The sequence below is a fragment of the Oncorhynchus mykiss genome, chromosome 29, assembly GCF_057628025.1.
Source record: "Oncorhynchus mykiss isolate SJ-2025 chromosome 29, ASM5762802v1, whole genome shotgun sequence".
NCBI classification, from domain to species: domain Eukaryota; kingdom Metazoa; phylum Chordata; class Actinopteri; order Salmoniformes; family Salmonidae; genus Oncorhynchus; species Oncorhynchus mykiss.
The window spans coordinates 21,401,788-21,423,038 of NC_143050.1; the positions used below are offsets into that span (position 1 = coordinate 21,401,788).

A 21,251-nucleotide genomic window follows, 5' to 3' on the forward strand; every position below is an offset into this window, starting at 1 on the left:
TAGATGCTGGTGAGGGGAGAAAGGGCTTCACCTCAGTCTGTCGGAAATTTGAGTGCTGCTAGTGCTAAGGAAAACACATCCCGCAGACAGACAGAAATCACAGAGGCTATCGCCTACACTGCATGGCACAAATTATGTGGACAGCTGCTCGTCAAACATCTCATTCCAAAATCAGGGGCATTAATATGGAGTTGATCCCCCTTTGCTGCTACAATAACCGCCACTCTTCTGGGAAGGCTTTCCACTAGATGTTGTAACAGCCACAAGAGCATTCGTAAGGTCAAGCGTTGTTGCTCCTAGACGTTTCCACTTCACAATAAAAGCCCTTACAGTTGACCGGGGCAGCTCTAGCAGGACAAAAATTTGACAAACTGACTTGTTGGAAAGGTGGCATCCTATGACAGTGCCAGGTTGAAAGTCACTGAGCTCTTCAGTATGAGCCATTCTACAGCCAATGTTTGTCTATGGAGATTGTATGGCTGTGTACTTGATTTTATACACCTGTCAGCAACAAGTAGCTGAAATAGCCGAATCCAGTCATTTGAAGGGGTGTCCACATACTTTTGTCTAAAGCCATGAGTTCTATTTACACCGTAAGCAAAGACAGCTTCAAGATGTTAAACAAGCTGGACAAGAGATACAAGATTCCATCTTGCACATATTTCTCCCAAGTCACCTTCCCCAAACTAATAGAACAGGACAAACCGAGCCCTAGCTACATTCTTTTCACAGTACACTTTATTGATGTCCTGCGTTGTGTCATTTGTGGCCTCAGCCTGGTTTCATAGACTAGAAGTATAAACATAGTAAACGTTAATGCGGCACACTGAAATTACACTGAACATAAATAAAATCGCAACATGCAACATTTAAAATGTTTTTACTTTGTTACAGTTCAGATAAGGAAATCATTCAATTGAAATTAATTTATCAGGCCCTAATCTATGGATTTCACATGCCTGGGAATACAGATATGCATCTGTCACAGCAGATACTTTAAACAAAAAGGTAGGGGCGTGGATCAGAAATCCAGTCAGCGCAACACTTCTTCTTCGCATAGAGTTGATCAGGCTGTTGATTATGGCCTGTGGAATGTTGTCGCACTCCTCTTCAATGGCTGTGCGAAGTTGGTGGGTACTGGAAAAAGCTGTCGTACACATTGATCCAGAGCCTCCCAAACATGCTCAATGGCTGACATATCTGGTGAATATGAAGGCTATGGAAGAACTGGGACATTTTCAGCTTCCAGGAATTGTGTACAGATCCTTGCGACATGGGGCAATGCATTATCTTGCTGAAACATGGTGATTGAGGCAGATGAATGGCACGACAATGGGCCTCAGGATCTCATCACGGTATCTCTGTGCATTCAAATTTCCATCAATAAATTGCAATTGTGTTTGTTGTAGCTTATGCCTACCCATACCATGACCATAACCATGGGGCACTCTATTCACAACATTGACATCAGCAAACCGCTCGCCCACACAGGGCGATACACGCTGTCTGTCATCTGCCTGGTACAGTTGAAACCGGGATTCATCTGTGAAGAGCACACTTCTCCAGCGTGCAAGTAGCCATAGAAGGTGAGCATTTGCCCACTGAAGTCAGTTACGACTCCGAACTGCAGTTAGGTCAAGACCCTGGTGAGGACGACTAGCACGCAGATGAGCTTTGCTGAGACTGTCCTTTGTACAGAAATCCTTCTGTTGTGTAAACCCACGGTTTCATCAGCTGTCCTGGTGGCTAGTTGTAGGCGCTGGAAGTGGAGGTCCTGGGCTGGCGTGGTTACGTGTGGTCTGCGGTTTGACGTACTGCCAAACAGGGATGTAACCAAGCTGGTGTGCTTTTTGTTCAATAAGCTTTTTGTTATGCCTCCCGGGTGGCGCAGTGGTTAAGGGCGCTGTACTGCAGCGCCAGCTGTGCCATCAGAGACTCTGGGTTTGCGCCCAGGCTCTGTCGTAACCAGCCGCGACCGGGAGGTCCATGGGGCGACGCACAATTGGCCTAGCGTCGTCCGGGTTAGGGAGGGCTTGGTCGGTGGGGATGTCCTTGTCTCATCGCGCACCAGCGACTCTTGTGGCGGCCCGGGCGCAGTGCGCGCTAACCAAGGTTGCCAGGTGCACGGTGTTTCCTCCGACACATTGGTGCGGCTGGCTTCCGGGTTGGATGCGCGCTGTGTTAAAGAAGCAGGTTGGGTTGTGTGTATCGGAGGACGCATGACTTTCAACCTTCGTCTCTCCCGAGCCCGTACGGAAGTTGTAGCGATGAGACAAGATAGTAGCTACCACAACAATTGGACACCACAAAATTGGGGAGAAAAAGGGGTAAAAATTCAAAATGGAACATTTCTGTGATATTTTATTTCAGCTCATGAAACATGGGACCAAGACTTTACATGTTGCGTTTATATTTTTGTTCAATATAGTATGATAAGACAGAAGGTTACTTAAGGCAAAAACAAAAGGAGTGTGGTTGGTCTGGTTGGATAAGTTGGCGTATAATCTAGCAGCCCAAAGGACAACTTTAGCATTTGAGCCATTTGCTACTTTTTTGCTACTTTGCAACTACTTAGCATGTTAGCTAACCCTTTCCCTAACCCTCACCTTAACCTTTAACCTAACTCCTAACCCTAGCCTAGCTAATGTTAGCCACCTAGCTAACATTAGCAACAACAAATTGGAATAGAAAATATAAAATATTTACTAAATAAACTTAAGTAAAACAATACAGGACGTACCAGTACCAGTCAATGCCCGGTCAAACTGAGCAATCGGCCAAGAACCCAATGGTCAGTCTGATAGAGCTCCAGAGTTATTCTGTGGAGATGGGAGAACCTTCCAGAAGGACAACCATCTCTGCAGCACTCCACCAATCAGGTCTTTATGGTAGAGTGGCCAGACGGAAGCCACTCCTCAATAAAAGGCTTGGAGTTTTCCAAAAGGCCCCTAAAGGACTCAGACAATGCGAAACAAGATTTTCTGGTCTGATGAAACCAAGATTGAACTCTTTGGCCTGAATGCTAAGCGTCACATCTGGAGGAAACCTGGCACCATCCCTATGGTGAAGCATGGTGGTGGCAGCATCATGCTGTGGGGATGTTTTTCAGTGGCAGGGACTGTGCGACTAGTCAGGATTGAGGGAAATATACAGAGATGAAAACCTGCTCAGGACCTCAGACTGGGGCTAAGTTCACCTTCCAACAGGACAATGACCCTAAGCACACAGCCAAGACAACGCAGGAGTGGCTTCGGGACAAGTCTCTGAATGTCTTTGAGTGGCCCAGCCAGAGCCCGGACTTGAACCTGATCAAACATCTTTGGAGAGACCTGAAAATAGCTGTGCAGCAACAGAGCCAGAGAGTATCTTCTGAAAAGAATGGGAGAAACTCCCTAAATAGAGGTGTGCCAAACTTGTAGCGTCATACCCAAGAAGACTCAAGGCTGTAATCGCTGTCAAAGGTGCTTCAACAAAATACTGAGTAAAGTGTCTGAATACTTATGTAAATGTGACATCAGTTTGACATTTTTTAGAAATGTGCAACTTAAAAATAAAAATAAAGTTTTTGCTTTGTCATTATGAGGTATTGTGTGTAGATTGATGAGGGGAAAAAGTTATTTAATACATTTTAGAATAAGGCTGTAACGTAACAAAATGTGGAATAAGTCAAGGTGTTTGAGTACTTTCCGAATGCACTGTCGGTGTGTTTTTACACTACAGGTGTGTGTGAAAGAGATGAGCTCAAAGCTCTGTTTGTTTGCACAAGGGTTTGGCCATTTGTAAGACATACCACATGCATTTGCCGCAGAGAGTCAAATGCAAGACAGCTGTAATTTATAGTAGATGTATAATACTGTCCTATTTTTATTGTTGCAATATTTGAAATATACGATATTGTAACACCCGGGGTGTAGTGGGTGAGAAGTCAGGCGCAGGAAGCAGAGTTCAGGGTAGTGCTAACTTTGAATGCACAACAACGGTGAACATACGCCAATCAAAACAAATGCCCTAAACACGGGCGATTTAAACAATCCAGCAAAAAAAAAAAAACACATGGGAGAACCGTGACACACAGACGTGTACACATGTACATCGAATAATCCCGCACACAACTGCTGGTAAATAAAGCCCAACCAATCAGCCTAAAACAAACACAGGTGAAACCAATAAACAGAAAAGGGGAAAAGGGATCAGTGGCAGCTAGTAGGCTGGTGACGACGACCGCCGAGCGCCACCCGAACAGGAAAGGGAGCTACCTTCGGTAGGAGTCGTGACAGATATATTTTTGCCTAACTGTAGAACTGTAATACTGTTGCATAACTTTTGATATTTTAAGTTGAAATTGTGCAGCAATATAGATTGTTTTAAATCTGTTATATCAAATGAAGTGCTCTTAATATAGACCACATGGATAATTAAGTAAATCAGATTTACGAATAAAGGCTTGCTAAAGTGACAAAAAAAAATGTACCTCTTGAGATGGGAAGACATGTTTTTTTCTGAAGTTGAACATGTGATATTTATGACAGAATGCCAAAATTAGGTGAAATCAAAAACATTAGTATTTTTATTTTTATTTTTATTTTTTTTTACTAAGTTCCACTTCTCAAAAGGCACTGAATTGGTGGAACGACCCATATCTAAATTCCTCCATCTTTACTCACCTTATTCTCATATTTGGCCACTAGATGTCGGGCTATACATTCAAACCGTGGTGGAACAGGCCTTAACGCAAAGGAGGATAGCACAGCAATAACAGCGAACCAGATCCATCCAGTGAATGATTGTTACTTGAAATGGTGCCATTGATTATCTCATCAGCCTCATCTACACAAACACAATGCTATCTCAGGGACTTGGGGGAGAGGCACACATGTGCTGCTGTATCATCTGCTTGTCTGTCTACTAATTAGAGGACTCTGAATATTATTATCCTTTTTATGCATAAATACATGTTTTTCAGTGAGGAAGTGAGTGAGATGTAGGGACAAACAGAGAGATAGGATGGGAGAAGATCGAGAGCGCAAGAGATAGAGATGGAGAGCGATGCCTGCTGTCAGATTTGATCTAGGTCAACAGGAGGAGTGCTCATTCTTTGATGCACGCCTGCGTACCAAATCTGTGATTGAACATTTTCTGTTACTCAGGCCTGCCACCCACAGCCTATGCTCTCATTTTATCATGTGTCATCCCTGCTCATTAAATACTCATACATCTGTCCTGGCTGCCATGATGTAGTGCCTCCGAGCTCTGGCAGGGGAAGGTGAAAGACTACTTGATTCTCTCTCTCTGTGTTTAATGAAAGCCAAGGGCACAGGGATGAATTGGCGGGTGATCAAATGTGTTCGTCAAATGTGCGATCATATCACCAACTGCACTGTGCTAATTTCAGTGGTTTGAAAATGAGATACCGATCAAATGCTGCAATGCTACTCTGAAGGAGAGAGAAAAGAGCGCGAGAGAGATCTTTATATCAGGTGTTGCACATCCTGTACACAGCTGGGCCAAAGTTGATGATTCAAAGTGCTTGATTACATATCTGAAATGATTAAAATGGGGTCTGAGCACAGTGTCAGTATTGTTGTGGATGCAGGGAGAGCGCTCCAGCCCACCCGCCAGTCACATGGAGTAAGGGGAAAGACATTGTGTGTGTTGGAGTCATCTCTGTTAAAGAGATTCTCCAGTATTTTTGTATACTTTTTAGCCAGTAGTTTTGAAAGCCAAAAGTGGTCCCTGAAAATTGCATACTACATCTATGCAGATGCACCACATCATTGAACTCTATTGCACTCTGCTGTGTGTGCCTCTTGCTAGCTGTTACTTAAATGGCAAGGGGCTCATTGGATAGAACTCTGATTGCTAGGGGCTGGCGCGTGGGGGGAAATGTAAGGAAAATGGCTCATCACAGCTTCCAGAAAAACAGTCAGCTTTCAAACTAGGCATTTTGTAAATGTGTTCATAGATTATGTTTGTATGAACTACACATTGACACATCCAGCCCAAAGGGGGAGGTTTAAGAAATACTTACAAATCGCCAAAGTGCATGTCTTTAACACGGCTAGGCCCTGTTTTCCTCTATCTGCTTGTTTACATCCCAGATCCCAGACTGTTAACCTTTTGCGTCATCGCATCACAAGACATGCTTTACCCATTTACAACAGCCTAAACTCTATGTTTGGGTGCCGGACAAAATCGCAGCGATTGGGAGATTAGTTTTCTTTTCCATAGTAATGGTATGTGGTTATGATAAGGACTGGAGTCTGAGACCGTGTGGGTGTCGGGGGAAGCCGTGTCTGGACCTTTCTCTGGTCGATGTCCTTTAAAAGGAGTCTAGCTTTCCTGTTCGTGCCACATTTGTGCCACCTTACCGAACAGGTGTTGTGACATCCCTGCCACATGGCGAGTAGCAGGTATTATCCTTGGCTGTACCACACAATGCCAGACACCAGTGCCGAGATGCGAAACACATTCTCAGGGACGGGATCGACAACAACAATGGACGTTTTACAAGACCCAAAACAAAGCCTCTGCTTGCCTTAAGTGGAAAAACAATGCAGATATCACATAACGAAATGATACTGCATGGTTACTCAGTTATCACTGATGCTACTTCCGTTGTGATGATGCAATATTTTGAAATGGAGAGGCTGGTGACCTGATGCTGTAGCTGAGGTGGCAGTGCAGGCTGGCGGCGAGCCTGTCTGTGTCCCTGTCTCCCAGGGCAGGCTGGGTGTACTCCTGCTTGGAGCTCCTCAGCTCCACTCCGTACTGCTGGGATCCAGGGTTCTGTGGGATCCGGGGGAGCCGACACTGTTACCTCATCTGATATGAAAGCTTGATCAAAGCTGCCCCGTTTTGCCCGACCGATTTCCACAGGATTAAGGATTAGGGAGACATGAAGCTGGGAGAGAGGCACAGAGACCATCTGAGAGAGAAGGGGAGAAACAGAGGGAGGGTGAGATAAAGTTAGAGGGATGTAGAGAGAGAGAGAGAGAGAGAGAGAGAGAGAGAGAGAGACAGAGCAATAGTATTAGAGAGAGGAGAGAGAGAAGGTGGATGGGTAATGATGGACAATCACTGTTATGAATGAGTGGTGCTTTATGCAGCTATTTGGACTGGCACGTGCATCTGTTCCTAAATGAAAGTAGGAGTGCACAGCAGGGCCACTGAGGATGGAGTCATAGTGACAAACAGGCTGTAAACAGCAGGAAAATGTCAAAACAATGATGATGAAAAGGTTTATCTCTGTCTTTTAAACAATACCAGTAAATTCATGTTTATGACAGTTTGTGAAAACTATGTTACAGTCTACAAGAGGGCAAGTTGGAAAATGCAATTAATTATTGTCATCAGCCCAATGCTGTGTGCCTGTGGTGCTGGAAAATGCTTCTGTCATTGATATGTCATCGATAGCTAGTGATCATTTGCCCTTTCAGTTCATTGTCGATCATTGGACTTGATGGAAGTGAGAACTCTGTTGAGATGATGAACACAATATGCAGAACTTGCTATATTCTAGAATTTGGTTGCGCGATACATTTCCTGTATATGATCAGATATGCTTATTTTTCAAGATGTAATTTGCATGTCGCAGTCTTTTTCCCCACACACGCACCCTCACACATTCTTATGTAATCAAAAGGGCAAATACCTAGAACGTTCTAAATGCAGCTTATAGGAAATCCACAGTAAATCTTTCAATGTCAGTCATTTTGTCTCAGCAGAATCATCAGCATAGCAGAGATTTGTCTCTTCAGATTGAGGAAAACCATGTGACTTTAACTCACACAGGGAGTATGTATGGGCACCAGAGCAAAGATTGTATACCTGGTATTTTCAGGTGGGATTAGAAATAAAATAATGTCTTCGACATTCTTGTAACCTTTATGTACCTTTTGGTCAACCTTGTGTTTTATTACACTGAAAATAAATGGTACTGTACGCTAGGGCTGGGCGATAAATCAATATCAATAATTATCGAGGTAATTACTTCCCTCAATAACGATATAAAAATGTTTAGATTCATTTTCGATAATGTCGAAGTAGAATATTTAGGTGCAGCAGCCCATTTGACCTCTGACGCAGCAGGAACGTGCGGAGAAGTGACAATGTGCACGTGGAGAGGTATACGCCCACTAAAAACCACTTAGCACCTCGAGTGATGGAGTCGCCACTATTAACCACGAAAAATGAGTGATGTAGGCGAAAACAGTGGCAGTGATAGCCATGGAGAAGGAGCAGCTTCCAACGAAGAAATACGGGATCAAAAGGGTTCATCTGTTTCAGTCATTTGGAAGTGGTTTGGATTTTTGAAGTCCGACAAAGAGCAGAACAATGTTCGGTGCAAATTGTGCTGTAGACAGGTGGCAACGAAGTCTGGTAATACGACAAACCTTGATAAACGCCCCTCAAGCACCAGCCAATCTAGGGATGTTTGCCTGAAGCAGTCAACACTGACAGCGTGTATGCCCTACAAGCAAACATCGAAAAGACAAAGACATCACAAATGCTATTATGCATTGCATTGCTAAGGATATGTTACCAATTAGCACAGTCGAAACGGAAGGTTTCAAGAGGCTTATCAATTTAATTGACCCAAGGTATGTGCTCCCTGGCCACAAACATGGAACTACTATTTTACTATAAGTAGAATTGTATGTGTAGCTCACGTAATTAAAGAAAAATGTAACCTTTATTTAAGTAGGCAAGTCAGTTAAGAACAACTTTTTATATACAATGACAGCCTATCGGGGAACAGTGGGTTAACTGCCTCGCAGATCTTTACCTTGTCAGCTCGGCGATTTGATCTAGCAACCTTTCGGTTACTGGCCCAATGCTCTAACCACTAGGCTACCTGCCTAGTGGTTTGTTCAGGCATTAGGCATTCTTGAGTCTGAAGCACATATGCACCTTTTAATGTTGTGATAATTATCGTTATCGAGTGAAAAAATATACAGATATCGTGATTATTGATTTGCCATTTCGCCCAGCCCTACTGTACGCCACACTTTTCACCAGTGGCAACGCATCATAAATCAGGATTGTATGTCAAATCAACTGTATATGTAAATGTAGGGCACTTATATATTCAAATCCCTTTAGGTATAACAAACAAGATTCTATTCATGCATAAAGATGGTCACAATGACCAGGTTCTTTTGTAGGTGAACGTGTTGTAGTTAAAGTTGCATATGATAGTGGCAATGAATTGGGTCAAGAAGACATTGTTTTCTTATGAGGCAACTTCAGGGAGGCTAATTCATGTCTCGAGAGAATGAAAGGAATAATTTAGGTGGCAAACTGTGGATTGGACCATATCCCGTCCTTTATGTCTATGGTTTGGCACATCACATGTTGTTATTGGAGGTTATAACCTCTAGGGAATTCTAAAGGGAGACAAATAGGTAGAGCCATTCTCCTCCCCTTGGTTTCTATCTCTCTCGCACGCTCTCTCTTTCTCTCACTTTCTCTCTCTACCTCTTTTGACAGATTACTGGTTCTTAAATTGTACGGATGAACAATTCCTCATGTCCAGTCTTCCTTACAGGGTGAGAGTGAGAGAGGCAGACAAAAAGTGAGAGACTAGAGACTGAAAGATTGAGTAGCTAGCACTAGCTCATTTATGACCCATAACCCAGCAGGCAACAGGGAGGGAGAGAGAGGCTGCGGTGGGACAATGACAAGCTTCCAACCCCCCCATCACAGCATCTGCCTGTCAGGCTGGATTAACAGGTCTGGTTGAGGGGTCAGGGGTCAGTGGCAGACATGTCTACTAGTACCTAACCCCAACAGATGTGCTGCTCCTCACTGGATCTAGTGAATTCATTGAGCATTTATTTAATAGCATTTATTGAGAGCATGGTGTACTTTAGGAGTTCTAAGAATTACAGTTCTCATTTCCTCACCACATCCCCAGCAATCTGATACTGGGTTTCTTTCTCCTAGCCAAGGGGTGTGAGAAGACTTCCTTTACTGCTATTGGCTCAAACTGAGGAGTCTCCTTACACACACACACAGCCCTTGTCCTTAATGATGGATGTGCAGTCAACGTCATGCTGTGGCTTCAGCAATATAACCTTTGTGTGTGTGTGTGTGTGTTCCCTTGTTATGGGTATAAGCAGAAGGCCTGTTTTTACCAAAGATAGATGAGGTGATGAGAACAGCAAGCACCGCCCCTTCACATCACATAGTAGTATTTTTAATTTGTCAGCATATCTATCTGTTCTTGGTTAGAGCCAATAGCAGTAAAGGAAGTGGTCCCTCTGTCACAGAAACTGTTGGCACGGAAACAGCACATTACACCATTATCCAATCCCCCTCCCAGTCCCCTAGCGTCATCCCTCCTCTCCCGTCCCTTCATCTCCCCTCCACACTTTCTCTATCATGCTAGACATGAATGAAACCACAGCCAATCCTACTGTTGACTTATCATAGACCAGAGAAAGAGAATAAGCAGGGTTGTTATACATTGAAAAACACACATAACCAGTCCTTTCTATTGCTGCTTATAGTGGTCTCTGTCTGTTTTTATTTTCCTTTCATATTGCAATGCAACAAACAGATTGTATTGTATTCTGTTTTTGTCACCACTCTGTGTTCTGTTTAGCTTGGTGCCATTTCCCCCTCTCTGTTTCTCTCATGATTTAATCCTGTCCGTTTCCCCCTTCTCTTTATCTCTGCTGACTCCTCCCTTCTCTTTATCTCTGCTGACTCCTCCCTTCTCTTTATCTCTGCTGACTCCTCCCTTCATTTCCTTCTCCCTCCGCTCTCTGACACACTCAAACACGCACACATGCCCTCCTCCCCCATCGCTGCAGTGTCTCAACTGCCTTGGAGCAAACCAGAGAGGAAATAGAACAGACAATAATAAGAGAGACGAGAAAGAGGGGGATAGAAAGAGAGAGAGTGAGTGGAAGAGAGAATGTGTTATAGGAGAATGTTGGACTAAGAGTGGATTGCACACTGCTTATCTCTCCCATGCGAGTGTTTGTCTGCAGTATCCCTGGTGAACGGACCCTGGACGTTGAAACGGTAAGCCTGCCTGCTTTATTTTCTTACACTCTTTCTTTCTTTTTGTCATCACCACTAAGTTGGCCCTCTTTGTTTGGCTGGGGTGAGGAGTTGCTGTGTAATTGGATTCAAGTGGAGGAACATGATATTTTTTTCTCCTCATGAAGGTGATGCTCTGAGATGGCACCAAGGCAAGGCTGTTTCTCCAGTTCCCTCCTCTCTGTGTAGGTGGACTAGGAGAGCCAGTGTCTGTGTACATATCCTCCTTGATACAGCATTCATAGATACAGTATATGGTTATGATGGGTAATGGTAAATAGGGATGTGTGCGTGCTCTGTCCATCTCATCGTTCATGAGCGAATGAGAGAGGTAAGAGAGGGAGAGAGGGAGAGAGGTAAGAGAGGGAGCGAGGTAAGAGAGGGAGAGAAGTAAGAGAGGGAGAGAGGTAAGAGAGGGAGAGAGGTAAGAGAGGGAGAGAGGTAAGAGAGGGAGAGAGGTAAGAGAGGGAGAGAGGTAAGAGAGGGAGAGAGGTAAGAGAGGGAGAGAAGTAAGAGAGGGAGAGAGAGGTGGGAGAGGAGAGGTAAGAGAGAGAAGTAAGAGAGGGAGAGAAGTAAGAGAGGGAGAGAGAGGTGGGAGAGGAGAGGTAAGAGAGAGAAGTAAGAGAGGGAGAGAGGTAAGAGAGGGAGAGAGGTAAGAGAGGGAGAGAGGTAAGAGAGGGAGAGAGGTAAGGGAGGGAGAGAAGTAAGAGAGGAGGGAGAGAGGTAAGAGAGGTGGGAGAGAAGAGAGGTAAGAGAGGGAGAGAAGAGAGGTGGGAGAGAAGAGAGGTAAGAGAGAGAGAGGGGTAAGAGGGAGAGAAGTAAGAGAGGTGGGAGAGAGGTAGGAGAGAAGTAAGAGAGGTGTGAGAGGGAGAGAAGTAAGAGATAGGTAAGAGGGGTGGGAGAGAGGTAAGAGTGGGAGAGGGGTAAGAGAGGTGGGAGAGAGGTAGGAGAGAAGTAAGAGAGGTGTGAGAGGGAGAGAAGTAAGAGAGAGGTAAGAGGGATGGGAGAGGGAGAGAGAGGGAAAGCGGTGAGAGGGAGAGAGGTAAGAGAGCCAATAAAAGTACTGTCACGTAGAATCTGCTGATGACTGGCTCAGCGAGACAATGAATGTGACTGTGCGGTGGGAGGTGCACACACCCCATGGAGTGTTGCTCTGCAGGCAGGCACTGGGCTGGACAGATGAGCAGTGGCTTCACACCGGCATTTTAGCATCTGCCCTTGCAGCGCTCTGCCTGCCATCCCACATCAACAATAACATCAGCACTTCGATCGAGAACCGTGTTGACCCAGGATGGGTGTGTGCGAGTGTGATTCTGAGAAAGTGACAGAGTGTGTGTGTTTCCTGCTCTCCAGTGGCCACAGCAGTGAGGGTCATTTGTGACATTTTGTGTCTCTACAATCCCTCATATCGCTAATGGAGCATTGCCATGACTCGTGGAGTGGGGGTTATTGGGCAACGCAGGGGTGTGTGTGTGTGTGTGTGAACCTGCGCAGGGAGGGGTCGAGAGGCTAGGGGTTTTAACAGTAGGGAGGCAGATGGGGCAGAGGTTGATGCAGCGGAGAGAGAGCAAAATGAAGAAAGGGAGCAAAGATTGGAAAACAGGATGAGAGAGGAGAGATGGAGAGAATGTAAGGATAAACATTGAGGGGACAGGGCTGTTTAGCCAAGTGTCAGCTGGAGATGATGGACGATGTTGACTTGAGAACTGGCTGCATGCGATAGGCCCAAAGAATGAAGTGAAACAGCCAACATCCAGGCCCTCAGACATCTAAAAATGGAGGCAAAAATGGTGGAATAAAATGCCTTGGGAACCTCTGGAGGAACACAGATAGTGAAATGAACCAGAGGATGTGAGATGAATAGCAACCTCTCCTCTGCTCCTCGCAACCTACAAAAGCAGACCACATTGCATGAATTTCTTTGCAATATTAATGTAAACGGGGAGAGAATATAAATGCACCGACGACGGCAAACTGAAATCAAGACTAGCATTTATTATAGCACTTTATGATACAGGCTGGCTTTAATGTGATTATACCATATTCATGTCATGAAGTGCCTATTGAGCAAACATTGGAGGAATACAGAATCTGCTTTCACAAATGAATTAGCTTGTCACTATTTAAATGTAAGATTACATACACAGACTACTAACAGATCACTGTTTTTCTCTCCTTTTTACAAATTGTATGGCAATATTTTATATATAATTTTTCTGGCTATGTAACTGCAGTGTAACTTCTACATACAAAGGATAGACAGCCAAAGCATGTCTAGTGTCACTCTTGCAATCATTCATTATTGGTAATGGGGATCCCAATAAATGAAATAAAATCATTGTTCAATCTAAATACCTATCATATTTTTGATGTGATATTATAATACATGTGATGAATTAAAATCTATAACAATTTCATCTTCAATGTGTAAGATGTCATAAGGTTAGGTTTACACATAGAATGTGCTAGAAGGACCATGTAGAGTAAAAATGTGACGTGTACCAAGCAAATGTAACAACAACCAAGCCCAAATATACTATATATACAACAGTATGTGGACACCCCTTCAAATGAGTGGATTTGGCTATTTCAGCCACACCCGTTGTTGACAGGTGTATAAAATGGAGCACACAGCCATGAAATCTCCATAGACAAACATTTTCAGTAGAATGGCCTTACTGAAGAGCTCAGTGACTTTCAACGTGGCACTGTCATAGGATGCCACCTTTCCAGCAAGCCAGCTTGTCAAATTTCTGCCCTGCTAGAGCTGCCCCGGTCAACTGTAACAGCTGTTATTGTGAAGTGAATACGTCTAGAAGCAACAGCGGCGAAGTAGTATGCCACACAAGCTCACAGAAAGGGACTGCTGAAGCACATAGCACGTAAAAATCATGCCACACTCACTACCGAGTTCCAAACTGCCTCTGGAAGCAACATCAGCACAATAACTGTTCGTTGGGAGCTTCATGAAATGGGTTTCCATGGCCGAGCAGCTGCATACAAGCCTAAGATCAACATGCACGATGCCAAGCGTTGGCTTGAGTGGTGTAAAGCTCGCTGCCATTGGAATCTGGAGCAGTGGAAGCGCTTTCTCTGGAGTGATGAATCACGCTTCACCATCTGGCAGTCCGGTATACGAATCTAGGTTTGGCAGATACCAGGAGAACGCTATGCACAGTGCCAACTGTAAAGTTTGGTGGGGGATAATGGTCTGGGGCTGTTTTTCATGGTTCAGGCTAGGCCCCTTAGTTCCAGTGAAGGGAAATCTTAACGCTACAACATACAATGACATTCTAGACGATTATGTTCTTCCAACTTTGTGGCAAAAGTTTGGGGAAGGTCCTTTCCTGTTTCAGCATGACAATGCCCCCGTGCACAAAGCAAGGTCCATACAGAAGTGGTTTGGCCTGCATGGAACACTAACCTCAACCCCATCGAACACCTTTGGGCTGAATTGGAATGTCGACTGCAAGCCAGGACTAATCGCCTAACATCAGTGTCCACCTCACTAATTTGCTTGTGGCTGAATGGAATCAAGTCCCTGTGGCAATGTTCTAATATCTAGTGGAACGCCTTCCCCGAAGAGCGGAGGCTGTTATAGCAGCACAGGGGGGACCAACTTCATATTAATGCCCATGATTTTGGAGTGAGATTTTCAACGCGCAGGTGTCCACATACTTTTGGTCATGTAGTGTAGGTCCGACATTTCACATCTTGGTGTGCTTTACGTTATTGGGGTATGGCAACAATTTATACTGGTAACCTTAGAGAGAAGAAACTTGACCCATAGTGATGTTTGGCACTATCTCAAGTAGCTGCCATGTCAGTAATAGCTCCTTCTGCATTATGGGAGACGTCCACCAAAGACAGAACTAGTGGTCTTTCAACATATGCCTCATCACTCCTACAAGTAAGGGATAATTAACGAGGAGCTATGCGTTCTTTGGAAAATAATGAACATCATGGACGGTGTGTTCCACGACGTGCTTGTATCATGGGGTGAGACCATGGTATAATACAATTCTTAAACTGGGTGGTTAAAGCCCTGAATGCTGATTGACTGACAGCCTTGGTATATCAGACCGTATACCATGGGTATGATAGAACATTTATTTTTACTGCTCTAATAAAGTTGGTAACCAGTTTATAATAGCAATAACGCACCTTGGGGGTTTGTGGTATATGGCCAATATACCACTGCTAAAGGCTGTATCCAGGCACTCCGCATTGCGTCGTGCGTAAGAACAGCCCTTAGCTGTGGTATTTTGGCCATTTACCACACCCCCTCGGGCCTTATTGCTTAAATATATCCTCAAACAAAAACATCCAGTAGCCTAAGATCCACCATTCTGTGTCTGTATTTACTATTACACAATAATAAGTAGCTCTCAGGAAATAACTACTGAACCACAGGTCAGGGATCTTAAAAATATTAACTTAGAACATTTCCCCACTTCTATTTACAGCCTAGATGACACTCTATTATGATGTGGCTTGATCACCCAAGCAATGAGAGTGTGTTTGTGTCACGCCCTGGCCTTAGTATTTTGTGTTTTCTTTATTATTTTGGTCAGGCCAGGGTGTGACATGGGTGATTTATGTGTCTTGTCTAGGGGTTTATTAGATTTATGGGGTTGTGTGTAGTATAGTAGTCTAGGAAAGTCTATGGTGGCCTGGAGTGGTTCTCAATCAGAGGCAGGTGTTTATCGTTGTCTCTGATTGGGAACCATATTTAGGCAGCCATATTCTTTGAGTATTTCGTGGGTGATTGTTCCTGTCTCTGTGTTTGTTTGCTTGCACCAGATAGGGCTGTTTTAGTTGTTTCACGTTACGTTTATTGTTTTGTATTGTTCGTTATCATGTTTATTAAAGATGTTTAATAATAACCACGCTGCATTTTGGTCCTCTCTTTCGACGGAAGAAAACCTTAACAGTTTGAAGCCTGAAGTTGGGCTGAGAGGAGAGGGAATGTGGCTTAACCAAAGCAGTCAGGGGCAGAGTGTGTGAGCGGAGTTGAGTGGTCGAAAATGCCGCTCATGGAGCGCTCTGGCTGACGCTCCACGGTCTTTCCATTTGCTCTGCTAAAAACTACTGCTAAAAACCACTGATGCTCCATTCATTAAAATCACAATTTAACCAACACCTATCAATTGTTGTGACTACCTGGCCCTACCATTTGGTTTTGAAGTATTGAAACCATGTGATTTAAATGAAAAGTATTATAATAAACATGAACACGTGAATGTTAGAAGTGCTCATCTTTTCAAATAGGTTACATGTCAAATTAAACAGCATATAAACACTCTAAATAGGTCAGGAGCCAGACAGGGAGCCTAAGAAGGAGCAAAAATGAATTATTTAGGCTCTATTATTTAAATTATTTCAAAGCTATAGCCTAAAAAAAATACATTGTAAAGCATTTGCGAGTGTGACACACTAGGCTGGTAGTACAACATTTTGTTGTATTAAATCATTATAGTCTAATCATTGCGCATATAGGCTGTGATATACTTAGAATTATATATAAATGAAACGATGCCTTATTAGGCTCAGTCTACAGTGCATTTGAATCCATTTTTAGAAACACCAGTTTGGCCAGAGTCTGTGCCTTCACGCTCATGTGGTGGTCCCAGGAGAGCCGGCCAGCAGCAGAGAATATCCTCTCAGCATTTGCAGAGCCACTGTGGATGCTAAACACCCTTTTGGCCACTTTTGCCAGGCTGGGCAGGGATGCATATTTTTTTTATTCTATAGGTAGGCCTAAAGGCTTTTAGGCAAAATAACCCAATCAAAACAGAAAGCTCTTTGCAAGTTGGAATATGCCAGGCCTATGGGCCAAAATCAATTATGACCTATTGTATAGAAATAACAAAAATGAAGGAAACTTTTCAGCGATCAGATTTTTTTGTTAATAAATACTTTGCTACAATGACACGTAATTAGCTACCCACCTCGTTCCTTTATTTTAGCATGTGCAGTAGTAGTAAGTACCCCATCATGCTTTCGGGATATGTGTCTTTTCAGATTCCGCAATGATTCTTTAGTTGTGGACACTACATCACCACACTCCCTCTCCTGGTCCTCCTCATCTTGATTTTGTCACCTTGATTTTGTACCTGTGTGTTTCTTTATGAAAATATTTACCGAATTCCATTACAGTAGCTAAAGCAAGGGGCTATAGCAGCACACAAATACATGCTGGGCCGGGTATGCCCCGAGCTCATGAAGTGAGCGCCATTGGAGTGGGCTGGAAGGCCGACGCTCCAGAATCTCGCCCTGCGCTCCAGTCCAACTGGGCATCCTTGCTCCACTCACATGCTCTGGTCAGTGGTCACTGGTAACCTTGGCTGTAATGATGGATGACAGGGATCAGCTTGTCATACCAAAGTAAATCACACTTCTCCATTGAGCGCGCCAAGGTTTTTCTGACACACAAATTGGTTAAACTCACACACACACTCACGTCATGCCATGCCATTGCCCATGTGGTGCCATACATGACACAATGTAATATAATTGCCATATGGGTCTAAATGACATACTTGAAATACTGGCACAGCAGTACTAGCGTAGCACAGCATGTTTCTGCCATTTTGAATGGGGCTTTTAATAACCTGCCAGTAAAGTTCCCCAAAGAACATATCAAACAGGAAAAACAACAGTTATGTTCAGTTTCACCCCTGCTAACCAATCTCTAACATTGCCTCAGCTACTCCATTGTGTGACATAATGGCTTGGGACTGTTCTAGGGACAGCTCTAGCTTTAAAGTGCCATGCCCTTGTAGGGAGTAGACCTGGCTGACTTTACCACTTAAATCGATTATATTATATAGTACAGGGGAAATGATACAAAATGCCCCTCTCCTCTTGCACTTAAGTACAATGATTTCTGTGGACACATTCATGTTATATCATATTACTCTAGGCCTGCAGGCTGTGGGAAAAGCCATCAAATTGTTCTGCTAATTCCTTCAGCAATTGAATAACTCTGATAACCCACTCTGGAATGCAGTAAACACATAAATAACACTTACTGTTAACTGTTTTTTAGCAGGATACACCTTTCTCTTTGTTATTCTGTTAGGTCAAATACTGTGCCATGTCTTGTGACCCATTGTGCTAACTGGTTCTATCTCTGCTGGCACCTGAACCAACCAGTTTCTCTGCTTTTCTCCCCAGACTCAGGATAGGTGTTGCTCTAGTTATTTGCATTACAACCTGTGCTTTAAATATATATTTGTTTTATTTCATGTAATGGACGTACACAAAATAGGCCAAATTGCTGAAGTGGAATGAAAAAAATGACATTTTTTCTGAAATAATCTAAAAAAAAAAAAACTGAAAAGTGGTGGGTGCATATGTATTCACACCCTTTGCTATGAAGCCCCTAAATAAGATCTGGTGCAACCAATTACTTTCATAAGTCGCATAATAATAAGTCCACCTGTGTGCAATCTAAGTGTGACATGATCTGTCAGATGATATCAGTAGATATACACCTGTTCTGAAAGGCCCCAGAGTCTGCAACACCACTAAGCAAGGGGCACCACCAAGCAAGTGGCACCATGAAGACCAAGGACCTCTCCAAACAGGTCAGGGACAACTTGAAGAAGTACAGATCAGGGTTGGGTTATAAAAAAATATCAGAAACTTTGAACATCCCACGGAGCACCATTGAATCCATTATTAAAAAAAATTGGAAGAATATGGCACCACAACAAACCTGCCAAGAGAGGGCCGTCCACCAAAACCCACGGACCAGACATGGAGGGCATTCATCAGAGAGTCAACAAAGAGACCAAAGATACCCCTGAAGGAGCTGCAAAGCTCCACAGCGGAGATTGAGTATCTGTCCATAGGACCACTTTAAGCGGTACACTCCACAGAGCTGGGCTTTATGGAAGAGTGTGGGCATGTGGGAGACTCCCCAAACATATGGAAGAAGGTACTCTGGTCAGATGAGACTAAAATTAAGCTTTTTGGCCATCAATAAAAATGCTATGTCTGGCGCAAACCCAACATCTCTCATCACCCTGAGAACACCATCCATCTACACAGTGAAGCATGGTGGTGGCAGCATCATACTGAGAGGATGTTTTTCATCGGCAGGGACTGGGAAACGGGTCAGAATTGAAGGAATGATGGATAGCGCTAAATACAGGGAAATTCTTGAAGGAAACCTGTTTCAGTCTTCCAGAGATTTGAGACTGGGATGGAGGTTCACCTTCCAGCAGGCCAATGACCCTAAGCATACTGCTAAAGCAACATTCAAGTGGTTTAAGAGGAAAAATGTATAAGTCTTGGAATGGCCTAGTAGTCAAAGCCCAGACCTCAATCCAATTGAGAATCTGTAGTATGACTTAAAGATTGCTGTACACAGCAGAACCCATCCAAATATGTTGCATCTTCAAAGTGGTAGGCATGTTGTGTAAATCAAATGATACAAACCCCCCCAAAATCTATTTTGATTCCAGGTTGTAAGGCAACAAAATAGGAAAAATGCCAAGGGGGTGGGGTGAATACTTTCGCAACTTGGATCAGTGTGTGTCTTTGTTTTGGGTTTCTAATCCACTCCAGGTATATTGGGCCAAAGTATCATCTCCCCGGCAGCCGTGTGGAGCATTCAATAAAATCAGAGAGAGAGGATTTCTAACTCAGTTGGACTGAACTGAATTGGGGTGGAGCTTTGCCCGTTCATAGTAAGATTACAGTAAATAAGGATTCGATTATCAGTGAGTCTTATGTAAATCTACATCAATTAATTTACATTTCTCTAGTTCCTTCCTCTCTTTCTCTCTAATCTGTGTTGGCGCTCAGAACCAGGCCCTGTGTGCCTGAGGACAATGGGCCCTCCTCCCAGCACTCCTTACTGGGCGTAGAGCAGAGGGACTAACAGAGCATCTTTGTGTTCCATTCCTCACACATAACTGTAGTCATATGACAGACAGCAAGGAGGTGGAGGAGGGGAAGGGTGGTGGCGGGGAGGGATGGAGGAAGGGAAGGGTGGTGGCAAGGAGGGATGGAGAAAGGGAAGGGTGGTGGCAGAGAGGGGGGACTGGACTGGAGGACCATCGGGGGTGTTGAAGAGTGTTTCAGGGGCGACATTATTTGTGTGTGTATGTGTGCTGTGACCATAGCTGCTGCTGGCTGTAGGTCAAGAACCTGGACAGCACGACCAAAGTGTCCCAGGGAAATAAATGAAGCCTACCTAGCTGGCGCATTTGGTTACTTGGAAGTTGTGGGAACATACATTTTTGGTTTCCCATTGATTCTGGGAACGAAGCCACATGTTTCTGGTAAATCAGAACTTTTTTTTTTTGAGAATGGAAATGAACATTCTGCCTGTTCTGCTTCCCTAAATATTTAGGTTGCAGGGAGGTTCTAAGAATGTTTTACTATGGTTCCTTGAATGTTTCCTGGGAGGTTTTATTAACGTTCTGAGAACAGAAATTATAGGTTATTTGAAGGTAATTAAATAACGTTCTGAGGACATTTTTTTTCAATAAGATATACAGTGAGGGAAAAAAGTATTTGATACCCTGCTGATTTTGTATGTTTGCCCACTGACAAAGAAATGATCAGTCTATAATTTTAATGGTAGGTTTATTTGAACAGTGGGAGACAGAATAACAACAAAAAAATCCAGATAAACGCATGTCAAAAATGTTATAAATTGATTTGCATTTTAATGAGGGAAATAAGTATTTGAACCCCTCTCAATCAGAAAGATTTCTGGCTCCCAGGTGTCTTTTATACAGGTAACGAGCTGAGATTAGGAGCACACTCTTAAAGGGAGTGCTCCTAATCTCAGTTTGTTACCTGTATAAAATACCTGTCCACAGAAGCAATCAATCAATCAGATTCCAAACTCTCCACCATGGCCAAGACCAAAGAGCTTTCCAAGGATGTCAGGGACAAGATTGTAGACCTACACAAGGTTGGAATGGGCTACAAGACCATCGCCAAGCAGCTTGGTGAGAAGGTGACAACAGTTGGTGCGATTATTCGCAAATGGAAGAAACACAAAAGAACTGTCAATCTCCCTCGGCCTGGGGCTCCATGCAAGATCTCACCTCGTGGAGTTGCAATGATCATGAGAACGACGAGGAATCAGCCAATAAATACTCGGGAGGATCTTGTCAATGATCTCAAGGCAGCTGGGACCATAGTCACCAAGAAAACAATTGGTGACACACTACGCC

General features: G+C 43.8%; 1 protein-coding gene and 1 long non-coding RNA gene across 2 annotated transcripts in view; one reads left to right on the forward strand and one right to left on the reverse strand.

Moving 5' to 3' along the window:
* Positions 1-2,393: 2,393 nt before the first annotated feature.
* Positions 2,394-21,251, reverse strand: part of LOC149970387 (uncharacterized) — a 45,681-nt gene continuing 26,823 nt past the window's right edge. Inside the window, exon 2 of the long non-coding RNA XR_016493276.1 lies at positions 2,394-6,925. This is a non-coding gene — a long non-coding RNA (uncharacterized LOC149970387). The remainder of the gene's footprint in view (positions 6,926-21,251) is intronic.
* LOC110509886 (guanine nucleotide-binding protein G(z) subunit alpha) overlaps positions 10,746-21,251 on the forward strand; it is a 51,191-nt gene continuing 40,685 nt past the window's right edge. Inside the window, exon 1 of the mRNA XM_036967475.2 lies at positions 10,746-11,031. The gene's annotated coding sequence lies outside the window, so the exon portion shown is untranslated. The remainder of the gene's footprint in view (positions 11,032-21,251) is intronic.